The sequence below is a fragment of the Grus americana genome, chromosome 1 (assembly GCF_028858705.1).
Source record: "Grus americana isolate bGruAme1 chromosome 1, bGruAme1.mat, whole genome shotgun sequence".
NCBI lineage: Eukaryota > Metazoa > Chordata > Aves > Gruiformes > Gruidae > Grus > Grus americana.
The window spans coordinates 142,349,455-142,364,443 of NC_072852.1; the positions used below are offsets into that span (position 1 = coordinate 142,349,455).

Consider the following 14,989-nt stretch of genomic DNA (forward strand, 5'->3'; position numbering starts at 1 on the left):
TACAGTGTTCAGAGACAGGTATATGAGAGTCTTTGAAATTAAATTTCTGGCCATCATGCATCTGTAAACATAACTGCCTCTCAAAGATGCAAAGCTCCAAATATATATACACATATATATATATACACACAGAGAGAGCTCAGGACAGTCATTTTAGGGTAAGTACAACTGTTGTGGTTTAGCCCCAGCCAGCAGCTAAGCACCCACATTTTTATGAGAAGGAATCCCACTGCAATAAGGGGCACATCTAGGTTTTTTCAGTCTCCTTCAGAACCACAAGATTGCCAGCTCTGTTGGCCTGTGAGCAAAGTGCTGCTGAGACACCGCGCAGTGCTGGCAGGGCAAGCGGGCGACTGCCTGCACCCGGGACGAGCCTTTGCAATTAATTGGATCATCTCTTCTGCCTCGCCAAGCTCTGAGTGAGGAATATACCCCAGAGTGGGAGTTTATATTGACCAAAAGCTTAAATTTAGAGCTCAGTTCAAAGTCATAAAAAAGATATTTGTAGATATGTTATAGCAGTGAATATAAACCTACGGGGAAAAAGGATAAATATTGTTAGTTGTATTTTAGCGATGAACAGAAAAAAAATATCCTCTATATATTCTGTGCTACGCAAGGCTTCCCAGGCAATATTTCTGTGTCAGCCAGGTCTCAGCTCTCACTCGGGGACAAGCACACTTCTCAGTTCCTGTTTACGTCTTCGGGTTTCTCACCTGCTTAGCTGCACGCTGCAAATATAACGTCAGCTCACACATTTTAATTACACAGGAAGGCAGTTCTCTCAGTGCCTCACACTGCATCTGTCAGGTTGTGCGGTACAAGGCTGATCCCCACGCAGTGTGACTGGGACAGGAGACTCAGGGGCAGGGGCAGCCTCCAAATACCACCTATGTGGTCAGCTGTATATACTTTTTTATATATATATGTGAGTGTATATGAATTGTGTGAGCGTGTACGTGTGCCTGCTGACAATACACGATCAGGATCGATGCTGGCTGGACCTGGGGGCAGGGGGCTGCAGCAGCCTCCCCTCTGCCGGGCTGCTGGCTTCAGCACCTCGCTGTCAGTGCTTCATATTTTGCATCCTCAAAGTATTAACCAAGAAATTGCATTCCTATTTAAAGGAGGCTTGTTATTTTATGGAGTGATAGGCTTTGAAGATCCACTGGCTCTCCTTCCCTGAGCAGATTTTGTTTGTATTCTTTTTCACAGAGCTGCCTCAGCCTTTTCAATATGCACTGTAATACTAAGCTTAGCTATATGAGTGAAATAAAAATGGCTACCTCTGCCCTTACTTTGTAGAGAGGTATATCTTCTTTTCTCTCACATTGGGGTGAAAAAAAACCCAAACAAATTTACATCAGTATGTGAAAATGAGACATAGGCAGAATAAGATCCAAGATGTCTGAGCAAGTTAACAGATAAGACTATTCATTTCTTCATTCAGTGCTTAATCTATTAGACAGCAATAATCCTTCAGTAAAGAAAAGTTGTCTATGTTGGAGTTCTATAAGAACCAATTTTTTTCTGAAATTTTTTAATGAATTATACTTTTTTCTTGACTTGCAGTGAACTTTTGCATAATCTTTTTATGAATCAGCATTTTCTGCAATGAGAAAAATGTTCGACTGTTGAGTTTACAACCAGCTGCAGCCAGCATAAATGCTAACGCTGACACCTGATGTAGGTGAGTCTCAGGCCACCTAAGCAAACCAACACAACAAGCGTGCTTGCAACTCCACATTTGGAATAGTGTTCTGGCTATAGGCAATGTTGTGCAAAGTACAGCAAGAAGGATTTGTGGGAAAGTTTGTGGACCATACCAAGATTCAAGAGAGCCTGGCAATTTTAAAAAGTGTGCTAGTACTTCAGAGAAATTGTTTAAACATTAATTGATTAATACCTTTCCTCACAAACAGCCTCTCAGGAAACCAGTAATCATGAAGTAGCTCTCACTGAAATCTGATTTCAGGATGATTTTGGACTTCTCTAAACTGAGTCTCAGCCACATGGGTTCGGTTCTGGCAACACTGCAGGTTTCTGTGCCACCGTGAGCAAATGCTCATGGGGGTATTTACAGTGGCTAGCACTAGGCCGCTGTCTTAGGCTGTGTCTGCAACAGCAAGCAGGGCAGCATAGCAAGAACCAATCTGGAGGGCAAAAGTGCCTGTACCACCAGCACTTTGGAGGCTTTACTTCAGATCGTTTCTAGTGCACTTCTGTAGACTGAATGCCTCCTGGCAGCTGGAGCACTCCCGGGCCCCGTCTTTTGGGATAGTCTCAACCGAAACCACAAGCTCTCTCTTTTCTGCAAAAGCATGGCAAGCAGGACTGATGAGGAAATTTATTTCAAAAACACTCTGCTGACCCAAATAATGCTAATGGAGACACTAGATTAAATGACCAGATTAGGGACCTGAACAGGAAAAGGAAAGAAAAAGACAATATGCTGTCTCATTGTCCCATTGGAGAGAACTATAGAATGACTCTTTTAATTTAGGAACTTAAACCAGGTGCCCTAAGGTGATGGTGCAAGTATACTTCCTGAGGTCTCTGAAGGATCTACTGTTCAATCAGGATGAAAATACTTCCTTTTTTTTTTCCTTCTCTCATTTACTGTGTAGTCTGTTGACTTACTTGTTGGCATCATATTTTGCAACCTCTAGATAATATTTGTCACACATAAACTTGCCTAAAACATAAGCAAGGTATTATCTCTCTTTACACCGCAGATACATGAACACTGTTATATCTGACTATGGATACCTGCATTAGCTGTCAGCTGTAAGCTTTTCTGTCTTCAGAAAAGCACGCCACATCAGGTCTGGTTCAAATCTGATAGCAACAAAATCCCTCTAAACTTGCTTTTCTCTGAATGTAGTATTCTCCAAATCCCACTTCAGACAACATCCAGGATAGGCTGAACAGAGGAAGGCTTTAGACACTTGGATCCTATTATTGCTAATGCTGCTGCTGAAATAAAGGTGGTGTTATCATCAGATGGGGCTTTCAGCAGAGAGGTTCCTTTCTAGCTGCTTGAGTTTAATTGTATGTGTTCCCATGGAGATCAAAGGATCAAAAAGCTCTCACTTCTGGTTCTCAAACACATCATTTCTTCAGGCTACCAAGGAGGGCACAGGAGTGTCTATATTGCAACACTTTGTGCAGTTCCACATACACTCACTGCATTGTCTACATCGTAATTAAAAAAAAAAAATATTACTGCTACATTTAAATAAGAAGCTTTCGGCTGACAGGCTGCCTTGAGTATTTTCTGAAGGTGAGACTCTGTGTGCTAGCCATGAGAAATGGGCTACTGCAAGGAAACGAGTAAGATAAGCCAGTACACACTGAAAGGCAGCGTAAGCGATATTAGGGCACCCCTGCGTGCTTCACACGGATGCACGCTTCTCCCTTCGTCTCACGGTAGGCAAGCATGCTGTGGGACCACTGGACTCAGCACAAACAAGCAAAAATGATACCTGCAAAAATGATCTGTAAAAGGAAGGCATCGCTATATGAACAAGTAGCTAATAAACAATGTGCCAGTGAAAACAGCATCAGAGTACACATTAAGCTTTGTACAACCAATAGTTTTGGGAGGTGTTTTGGATTGGTTTTGGATGCCTATTAACAATGTCAGAATTGGGATATACATGGGAAAACTGTGATGTCAGGTGGTTTCAAGGTAATTTCATGTGTTTGAAGTATACAGATAACTGCAACTGTCATAACCTAGGAATTAGGAAAAAGCAAGGACAGCCATCTAGTACCTGGTATAAATGTTTTGTCCGTCTAGAGAAATTAAACAGCAGCTGTAGCAAGACAAATATCAGACAGATGTCTCTAGGAGCTTCCTGAACTCTGACTTGCAGTTAAGTTTGGCAGACCCAATAAAAATCAGGCATAACCAATGTGCAGCTATTTACCCTGAGAGAGTAAGAAAAGACATAGCTGATTAATATAACTGTCTCATACCTCGTTAGACAGCTAACCCTTGCTGTGCATTAAAGACTTTTTACCAAGTATGTTCTGGCACCACATCAGAGAATTACTTTCTAAATATAATGCAGCGTATAAACAAAGTTAGCTTCATTTTTTTATTGCTTCCCCCAAGGTCGGTGGTTGGTGTTTCTTCACACAATAACAGGGAGCCATGGGACTTTACCTCTGCCCCTCTAAACGCCACTTCCTCCTCCAAACATACAAATTAGGAATACATCCAGAATAAAGGAAATGCTGAGTTTAAAATGAAAACCGATTTTTATGTCCTGCATAAAAGAAGACATATTTAGTCTCCACACAAAATCACAGAGTCATAGAAAATTATTTATTAAATCAAAGTTTTTTAAAGTAAAAATTTTAAATTTACAAATGCAAAGAATTTTTAAAATACACTTGTACTATGGACCCTTTCTGTCTTTGGAATGAATTATTGACAAGCTTTTGTACAGATCTGGCAAACAGGTCTTTTGGATTTTGATATGGAACAAAGCCATACGTTAATATGAAAGAAAGGACTAGAACTAGGATAACTTAGAGCACTGCTGGCTAGTGCCACCAAATCACTTTTATCAACTCAACCTTTCCAAAAAACTGCTCAAGTTAGGTTTTACTGAGAAAATTAAGATCACTGATGTCAATGATTTTTATTTTTTTTTAATTCGGCAGTTAGTTTGCAATAGATGAAGCTCTGTAATCAGTAGATCTTGTCTAAAATAAGAAACCATACACTTGAAATATATCCTGAACTTATGTGCTTTAAATTTGGAATAGTTAAGGATTTTCATAATCTGCAATGTTTTATAGCTTTTTGTTCAAATTTAGCTGAATACTGAGCATCAAAAAATCAGTTCCTTTTGTACAGATCCAAAAATCCTCTGGTGAATTTGCATAACTAGGTTTATTCTTTCTGCATACATTTCTTGGAAGCTTTTCTTCTCAGTGAAAGAAAATACCTACAAGAAGTGAGAAAAATCTCTATGTTATATAGACCAGATCAGAGTTCTCCCACATTCTAGCTAAGTTTTTATTTGCATATACAGTTAGGAGCTGGTACCTCAAGGGACTTCAGCTTTGGTATTCAGGTAAATACATCCTTTGTTGCTCTAAATCGAGGAGATTTTAGTGTAATTCTAACTTCTCCTTAGGGAAAAATAAACATATTGGACATATACACTTCTGCGCTACTGAATTCCTAAACCAGTTGCATGAGTAGTCATGCAAATTTATTATTTTTAATTTTTTATCACGTATCTGCTGCCCTCTGAGACAGCAAAAGCTAAATCTTAGCACTTCCCTCTGGGTCAGGACTCTGAACCAAACTGCATTCTTTCAGTCTTGCACGTGAGTCGACTGCAACTTCTTTTCATTTTGTTACTGTAAGTAACCTATCTACCACAAAGGGACAGGCAGGATACTGCTTGGTAAATTTAAGGAGTTCTGCAGGGAATTAAAATTTCCTTCAGACCAGCAAATTTCATTGTTAATGTTGGATAGGATAAAAGTAACTTAGGGGCCGATTTGCAGAAATCAGGTCTCATGTTACGGTAGTCTTCCGTTGTGGTTTAGCCCCCGCCGGCAGCTGAGCACCATGCGGCTGCTCCCCCCACGGTGGGATGGGGAGGAGAATTGAAAGAAAAAGGTAAAACCCGTGGGTTGGGATAAGGACAGTTTACTGGGACAGCAAAGGGAGAGGGAAATAACAACAATACTGAGAATATACAAAGCGGGTGATACACAAGGCAATTTGCTCACCCGACCCAACGCCCATCCCATCCCCAAGCAGCGGCCCTTATTCCCCAGGCAGCCCCCTTTATATACTGAGCATGACATCATATGTTACGGAATACCCTTTTGGCTAGTGTGGGTCACCTGTCCTGGCTGTGTCCCCTCGCAGCTTCTTGTGAAAATTAACTCTATCCCAGCCAAAACCCAGGACATCTTCCAACAGGTATCAGCTCCTTCACAGGATTATCAGAGGGAAAAACAATAATCTAAATCTGCACATTCAAAGAACCTGTAATCGTTCAGGTTATAGTTATATAACAGTAAATAATAAAGCCATGCCTTTATCAGAGACAATGGACACAAACGGAAATAAGAGAAATCAGTTTTAAATAGTAGAAAGACCCTGTTACTATAAGAGAGGTCAAACACTGGACCAGGTTGGCACAGGAGATTGTGGAGTCTCCATCTTTGTGACTGGAGTCCAACCCTGACCAGACACAGCCCTGAGAACCTGCTCCAGCAGACCCTGCTCTGAGCAGGGGGCGGGAGAAGGGACCTCCAGAAGTGCCTTCCAGCCCCAGCCATCCCTTTAAAGAAGGGACCCAACAGAAACATTTAAAAATTAAATAACTTTTCTTTAATGTGCAACTAAAATAGGTGGGATGTTAAAAAATACTTCACCAAAAATAATAGTGATTTACATACTTCAAAATAGAGAATTATCCCTGTTAAAACAGACATGTTTTAAATGAGATTTAATCATATACTTTAAAAATAAGTAATAAATATACAGACAGCAGCAGGAAAATAGTTGATAAAAATTTAATATTAATAAAAGAAATAATAGAAACTGTTGTGCTTACACACTTTTGTAGGATCAGCTATAAATCATTTTCAGGCACTTGTAGCAAAAAAAAAAAAAAGAAGAAGATTTTAAGCCTTCTGTGTAAAATTAAATTGACCTGAAGATAATTAAGACTAAGTATCATTGCACCTAAGCCTGCTGTAGGCTTTGATTCTTATTTTGAATAACAGCCTTGTGGCTTAAATATTCTAGTGGCTTAAATATTCTAGTGGCCTAAATATTCATTTATTCTTAGAGGTGTGTAGCAGTAGGACAAGAGGTAAGAAAAGTAGATTTGGCTTTCTGTCATGTTTTCTTTGGAAAAAATGTCTTATTCAATGTAACAAGAAATAAGGTGGCTTAACTAAATTGTTCAGGGTTTTTTGGATGGTTCAGCAGTACTGATGAGAGAGAGGAACCTTCTGCTTCAGAAGAAATTGAAACTCTTGACTTTAAATTTAAAGTACTTGAACTTACATATTCTTTCCAGCTACCAAATGACTTTTTCTCCTGGAGATGGGTTGTAGTCTTGTCTTTCAATGACGTTTTTGCAGCTTCATTAATCAAGCAGATCAGCAGAACGGTCCTGAGGGACGATTTGTTCGCATTCCCCTCAGACAGTACCTACGGGTCAGTTCTCAAGCATCCAATTTAATCTCCTCTCCTTCAGCACTTTGGTTCTGTTTCTTCAAAAGTGAGACTGACATACAGAAATTTAAATTTTCCCTTCTTTTTTTTTTTCCCTTCTTTTTTTTTTTTTTCCTGTCTCCTCACCCTCCACCCCAAATCCATGGACTTCTACAGTTTCTTTCCTACCTCCAAAAATCTTCTGCAATTAAGATTCATACAAGATTTTTAAGACTTAGGTAAACGTTTAGCAGACAACTAATGCCTGGCATCCCTGGGAGACAGCTGATCAGGCCCATAAAGTTGAGCTTTCCTCTATGCATGCCAAGCTTTATCAGATCAGATGAGACCCATGAAGGTTTGAAATTTGACTCTGTTACTCATACAGGCTTGTGCTATGCAATTCAGGCATTTCTTATAGTTCTACTTGTCACCATCTGTCACTGCAAAAAGAGATAATATTTGACAAAACTCTTTACAGTTGCCATTGCAGAAAATAGAAAGTGGCTGTTATATCCTTCATGTAATATATTAAAACACTTGCCTTTTAATTTTGTCTGTGTATATATACTTATTTATATAAAGCATAGAATTACACTTTATTTTGGAATGATCTCATAGGATAAAGTCACGAACTGGGTCATTTCCACATCCAAAGTTTTGCCATATGTTTCAGTTAAAGTGAGACCCAAAGGTAGGATTCAGTTCATTAAGGATCTTATTCTCTTGCTGCCTGGGAGGTATTTGCTTTCTTTTCTCTCCTGGATCAGTGAAAGCATTTATACATTTTGATTTTCTTGTCACCTTGCTTGGCTACAGAGGGGTACTTTTGTCACCCACCTTCCCGTGATTTCCAAGTGCTATAGTAATTGATGAATAAAATTATTTTAATTCTTTTCACCAATTTTAACAACAACAAAAAGGAATATTAAGTAATGGTTTGAATTTGTGACTTTCTTTTTCTGAAGCCCTGAAGTTCTCATTGAATTGTACATTGCTGCTTCATCTTATAACCTTAGATATGGCCTAGGTAGATACTTCAGAGCCCGAATGCTCAAATTTTAAAATGTGTATCAGTGAGAAAGAAAAGAAATATAAAGAGTCTTTTTTTTTTTAAACTCAAGCCTGAATACTCAATATTTTGCCCTATATTTTATCTGTCTCAAATACAAATGTGTTTGTAATGAGAAAAATTTCTTAGAACACTTTGCAAAGTGACACTTATAAGGAAAATGTACTAAAACTGCACTGACATTGCTATTACAGCCTCTATTCATGAAGAAGGTATAAAAAAAGATGGTCATACACACTTGTGTTTGGACACGAGTAAAACCAAAAATACTAGTCACCTAAATTCTTATTTCTCATAACTGTCTATTGTGGTTTTTTTCTCTCTTATAGAAGAAAGGCAACCATAAAAGAGAGAGAAAACTGATACTGTTTGACAGGTGTCTTCACACCCCCTGTTTTCTTAGTTTGGAAACAGAAGGTAGCTGATGTAGGTCTACTTCAGTAAAGCCCCTTACCGCTTCCAGCAGTTACGGGTATGACCAGCCTTTCTGGGGGCAAGAAGGGGCTCCCTTACCACTTCCAGCAGTTACGGGTATGACCAGCCTTTCTGGGGGCAAGAAGGGGCTCCCTTACCACTTCCAGCAGTTACGGGTATGACCAGCCTTTCTGGGGGCAAGAAGGGGCTCCCCGGGCTCCTTCCCTGCTGCCAACGATGCTCTGCAGTTAAACCTGGACCCGCAGCAGCACACACCTGTGTGTGGCTGACATGCCCACCTTTAAACCACATGCATTAGGTGCCTCCCACAGGGCACAATATTTCCTGAAAATAATCCCATCGGACAGAGCGACTAGCTCCTATATGAATCAAATCTCCTTATATTATCACGCACTCAAGAAAGGCTGAAGAGAGCAAGCTGCAGCTTTCAGCGTGTGGAGCTGAATCATTTGATCACAGAATGCAGTCAAGGAAAGAAGGAGCTTTGAACAGCTGTAACCCAGCCTTGAGATATTATCAGCCACTGTTTGGTGTTTGTAACAATAAACTTGCAGAAATCGAGAAAAAAGAAATTGAAAGAGTCTGAGGGTTTAGAGCATACTTTTTTTTTTTTTTACGAAATTTCACAGTGCTTCAGTGACCTCTAGTGGACAGAGTTACATTTGCAGGTCTTCCGAGTTAAAATCTGTATGCTGTACCTATTTTCAGGAAAGACTGCAATGCAACGTCATCGAATTCTCACCGTTTGCCTAATTATTTCACAAACTAATAGCCAGCTCCCAAATTTGCACATCCCTTTGTAATTTTGAACCTGCTTAAACTGAAAAGTGAGCACAAACAAATTATTCTTTATGAGAAGTTTGCAAGATAAAAAAAACTATCCTAAGACAAAATCATTAGCAAGCGCAATAACAAAGGCAGCTCAAACATATGAAAAGAATATAAAAACTCGGGCTTCTGGTTGACCTGTTTTTCAAAATTGAGCTGTAAGTTTGCAAAAATCATGTTTGAATTTTCTAAAATAACTTTCCTTTACCAGGGTAAACTATGCCATTTCCTAAAGAAGTTCAGCTTAAAAATCATAGCTGTCAAGTACACTGTCACAGTCCCATGTGCATTTTCCTCCTGTTTTAGCACTAGCTGTAGTGTAAACACTCATGTCAGCATAGCCTGTCAATGAATTATACAGTCTCCTTCGAAATCTTTGATTAGAAATTACATATCTTTCCTTATGCACTTTATGCAGATAGACTCCTTCTCCTCCTCCCTACTCTCTTTGACTCCTTTTCCTTCCTACTCTGTCCTGTTCCTTGATGGGTCTCTCTGTCTCTCTCTTACGAGAAGTAGGAAGTACCTTTCCTTCATCTACACCCCACTACAGATACACCCTGGGGAGCTTGGGGTGAAAGATCAGGAAATTATCTTCTCTTCATTATTATACCATAACCATTATTTTATTGTTTGATTATTCAGAATTATTCAGTTCCCATGGCTGATATCAGAAGGTCACTTTTCTGACTGGGAGTTTCATTTATTTCTTTATTATCACAGCCTGTGGTAGTTGGCAGAGAGGGTTGATAACTGTTGGATTTAAATTTAACTAGGAGCTGTAAATCTGAGAAAAAAAGAATACCATTCACTCTTGGCAGTAAAATCATCAGTGGCGGTAAAATAATCAGTAAACCGAATTCTCTCAAATTATCTTCGTATTCCCTCAAGGAAGAAAAATGGGACAGAGCAGAACAGCAGATCAGCAATGGCTGTGCATTCCTTACAGAGGTGATAACATCATTCTGGAGGCGATGGACAGCATACGGGAAGCAATAAATTGTAGGGACTTCGTAGTCAGTGAAGTCTGACTCATACTGGCTTCCTCATCATGCAATTCATTAGACTGGCAAACTCCTGAGCACTTCCATCTCATTCAGCCATGGTTAGCTCCCTCTCAGATGTCTCTAGTCATTTGTCCTTTTTTTACTAAAAATAATAATAATTTAAAAAAAAAAATCAATCTCTGATCCACCACTTGACTGCTGCATTTCCTGCCATGCCACAAAGGAGCATTCAGAAGATAAACTCTGCTGACAGGCAATAATCCAGGCTACTTCAGCAAGGATAGGAAAGATGTTTTGATTCAGACTTCCAGCGAGCCATGCAGGGATGTCTCATTGTCTTTAATTCCTTCATTAAGACAGCAGCACAGTGCACAGAAGGAGTATAAATTTAAAAGGTGAACCTTGCGACGCACTGAGTCACAGAACTGCTGCTGCTCCTTCTGGAAGTTTTCCATGGTTCAAGGAGAGAAGAGTGCTTTACGTAAACCAGTTGCTTGTGTTTCTCCCGTGTGTTCAGTGCTTTAAACTGCCCTCACCTTAGCCTCTGCTAAGCGGTTTCAAAAGCCGAGATGTTTTTCACTTTGGATGTAACACTACCGCAAGCAGTTCCCCTGCCAACACAGCACTCTCCTGCAACATTGAACCCTGCAATAATCACTACCTCTCTTTTTTTCTTTTTTTTTCCCAATACACTCACTCTGTCCTGCCACTGAGAAAGATATCTTCATATACACTTAATTTATCCAAACACTTAGAGACTATTTCATGTTCAAGAGCCCCTTAAAAACAGCATCACACAGAAAGACTAATTTACCCTTGTGACAGCCTCAGGTGGAGATGATGCACAGTAGCATAATATCGAATTTACTTTATTTAGCAGTAGTGTGAAAATGTTGCAGTCTAACTAATATTCCATCTCTCCACTTAGCTATCTCCACAGGTATATGTCGAAATACACTTACTGCATAGAACTGATTACAGGCCTCTTCCTATTTGTTTTACATCTGAGATAGCCTCAAACCTGAAGCAGGAATTTTAGCAGTCATTCCAAAATTTCCCATATTTTTAATTAACATAAATTACATTCATCATTGCGTAGTACTTACCTACCATTCTGTGTGGGTAGTTCATCCTGTCTTTTGGTGTAGGTAGCTCATTCAGTGGTCAATTTTTGACCCATATTAGTTACTATTTGTTTATTTCATCGTTATTCTGTATTTTGTTCCATATTCTATGGCATTGCCCTTCCTCCCCTTTACTACAATGAACACTGGCTTTGCTCCTGCTGAGTCAGGCTTGCTAGTTAATCTTCTGGCCCCATGCGGTGGAAAGAGTAAGATCTCATGAATCACTACTGACATTTGCTCCACTCAATATAGTAAAAGCCTTCTTGAGGAAAGACGTGCCCCGGGCAGCTACAGAGCAAATCACTGGGATGGGTACCAGATAACTTTATTCCCTCCCTGGCAGGAAAGAACAACAGGTGTGTAGCTCATCTCGCTGGGTTGGTTTGTTAACAAAGACAGAGCCGCTACCTCCTCTTGAAAAGACTTAGAAAAGAAAGCTGAGTATTCATAATAATGCATCTAACGTATGGCCTGCTAGCAGCTGTAAGGTTAGGATAGCTGGGTAAAACACATTGCAGCCTGTTTAGTGTAAAGAAAATCTGATGGGAAATAATCCGTCTATCAACAATCACGTTAAACAGCTACTGCAACAAACATATCCACTAAAACCTGTTAGGAAACACAAATGAAAATAAGGCCATTATTTTCAGGATAGCAATTATGCCTGGTAAATGCACGCATACATTTTATGGTAAGACACTGTTAACAGACTTGCAACAACCTACTCTACCCTTTTTTTTTGACTGTTCAGAATTACTTTGGTGACTGTATAGAATATGATGGATTGCTTGTGCTATGACTAAGCACTAAGACCTTACAAATTTTAATGAAATAATGTCGAAGCACTGGGGTCTAATAGGTAGACCACTGGACCAAGACTCTGAATTCAGTCCTCAGCTCTACCACTCCATCCCTTCCTTGACTGGTCTTAGACAATTTCCCTCACTTTTCTGTCTTTTACTTTCTCTCTCTATAAAAAAGAAATAATATTTACCTTCTCTGAAATGTACCTATATCATTTCTACAGAAGAGTGTTAGGAAAAGCTACATGTTATTTGTTATTAAAGTATAACTCGATAGATATCACTGTATGACTGTAGCAGATCACATCTTCCAGTTACAACAGAGCAGGCAGGCTTTCTGAGAGACATGCATGAAGTAACTTCAATGGAAGACTGCACTAGCATATTGAGAAGAGTCGCTTTGTGCTCTTTGCTAAAAGGAGAAAGATACTCTGTCACACAAACCAATTTGGATCTATCCAGGCAGAAGGTCCAGAAATTCTACCTGCATCAAGCAGCTTGTCTGAAAGTTACAGAAGGGATATTAAAGTGCTCCCTGGTCTCAAAAAAAAAAAAAAAAACCAAAAAACCCCACCAAACCACTACAACAAACCAAACAAAAAACCCAAAAAACCCCACACACTAAAAAAAAAAAAAAAGAAAGAAAAAACAAGCTTCTCTTACAAGGAGTCTATTTCTATTGCTATTTACTACATAGTACCTGTACTGTGATGGTGGTCAGTGTAGAGACACCCAAGGACGAGTTTTTGAAAGGGACCAAACAGCCATAAGCAACATCAGTCCTACAGTACTGCAACTTTATGGAGCTGCTGAATTGGAAATGAGTAAAAGTAGTTTAAGAGCAGCAATAATGGAAATGCAGCATGTGACAACATGTCCTTTTGAGGACAACCCTGAGAAACAGATTGTGTTTATGTATTCAGAAGGCATTACCAGGGAATGCTTTTGGAGCAGCACAGTGCCATCAGGTCACCTTTGGCCATGATGTCTGATCACACACATCTGGAAAGATCCATTGCTGAATGCAGCCACTTAAGTATAGCATATAGATCCTTGGAACAATTGATACAGTCTGACAAGATGCAAAAATACCTTTGTGCTTCCAGTGGAAGACCTCACAAAATCTAATAAAGTGTTGGACAACACAGGCTTCTGAAAACATTAAAATAATAAATGTTCCCTGCCTATTCCAATCACAAGAAGCAAGTGCCACAGGAGACTATTTGCTACTACAGCAGGCTGTGAAAGATGAGATTTTACTTAAAGGAAAGGCAGCAGTTATTCTAATAGGTTCAAGGTGTGACATCATGAGCAAATTTTATTCTACCTAACTTCAGATGTCAGCATGAGAGAAATATGCACTTTAAGGGTGTAATTCATCTGAGCTGTTTTAAATGCATGCCTAGATGAGATGATATGAGACAAAGAGCACCCTGAAAGTGCATTTTTCTTTAACAGCTATTAAAGGAGTCTTCAGTGAGTTGCTCAGACACTCGGGTCTATATGGAAGACATCTGCATCTGATTAGGTAAATACCACCCCATGAGATTGAAGTTTGAGTAAAAAGGCTTTTCTAAACCAAGCCAAGAGAGTCCAGCCAAGTGTGAAAACACAATTCAAAAGAAATGTTAAACAAAACAAAAGGTACAAATGATGTAGTGAGATATAACAGAACCACCATTCAACCTCCTGAAACTCTGATGTAAGAGCTAAATACTGGAAAAGACTTAAGGAGACGAAATGTATGATGACAGTACATTAGCACTCTTCAATGCGTATTTGTGTATTAGGCAGGTTTTCTGAAGGATGGTTAGGTGACAGATGGAAACAGAAGACAAATTTTGAAAAATATAGTATAGTAATACACTCGCTCAGACAACAGGTCAACTGCAAGTACTGCAAAAGAACCAAAATAATTAAGCAACAATTTAATGTTACTTCATTGTACATAAGGCATACTTCTTTGAGTGAGAACCTCCTTTTGCTTCTCTTCCAGGAAAACAAACAGCCAAAAGATGATTGATAAAATGAGACACCGCATACCCGGTAATGTTTGGCCGCTATGCTCTGTCTTCCTGGAGCCAGCAGCAGCACACCACTAGGCTGAATGAAGGGTTAGTATCTGCTACCCGTGCAAATCAGACCAGCAGAGAAGTAACAGGCAAGACTAGGAAGCGGTTAAGAGAATTCCAGAGTAAGCAGCTTCCTCTAACAACTCAAAGAAGGAAAGGAAGTATCAGAGGCTATACGCAGATGAGCAGGTGCGGGTCAAACCAGCAAGCAGGTCTATAAATATGAAAGAGCACAAACACAAAGCTTTTTTGAGATATCTTGTATGAGGCAGCCACAGTCACAAGCGATATCGGAAATAAAACCAAAGACTTCGCAGATAAAAGCAGATGCTTGGTGTACACGGACGAGAAAAGCTAAAGCTAGAACTGTTAGGACACAAGTGGGATGATAGGAGATCAGAACTGATATACATGAACCACAGCAAGGACCGATTCAGCAAC

The 14,989-nt window shown here is 39.6% G+C and overlaps 1 long non-coding RNA gene across 1 annotated transcript in view; it reads right to left on the reverse strand.

The window, feature by feature from the left end:
* The window catches only part of LOC129199329 (uncharacterized), a 90,625-nt gene extending 75,999 nt beyond the window's left edge, over positions 1–14,626 (reverse strand). The window contains exon 1 of the long non-coding RNA XR_008574645.1: positions 14,520–14,626. This is a non-coding gene — a long non-coding RNA (uncharacterized LOC129199329). The remainder of the gene's footprint in view (positions 1–14,519) is intronic.
* Between the last annotated feature and the right edge of the window lie 363 nt (positions 14,627–14,989).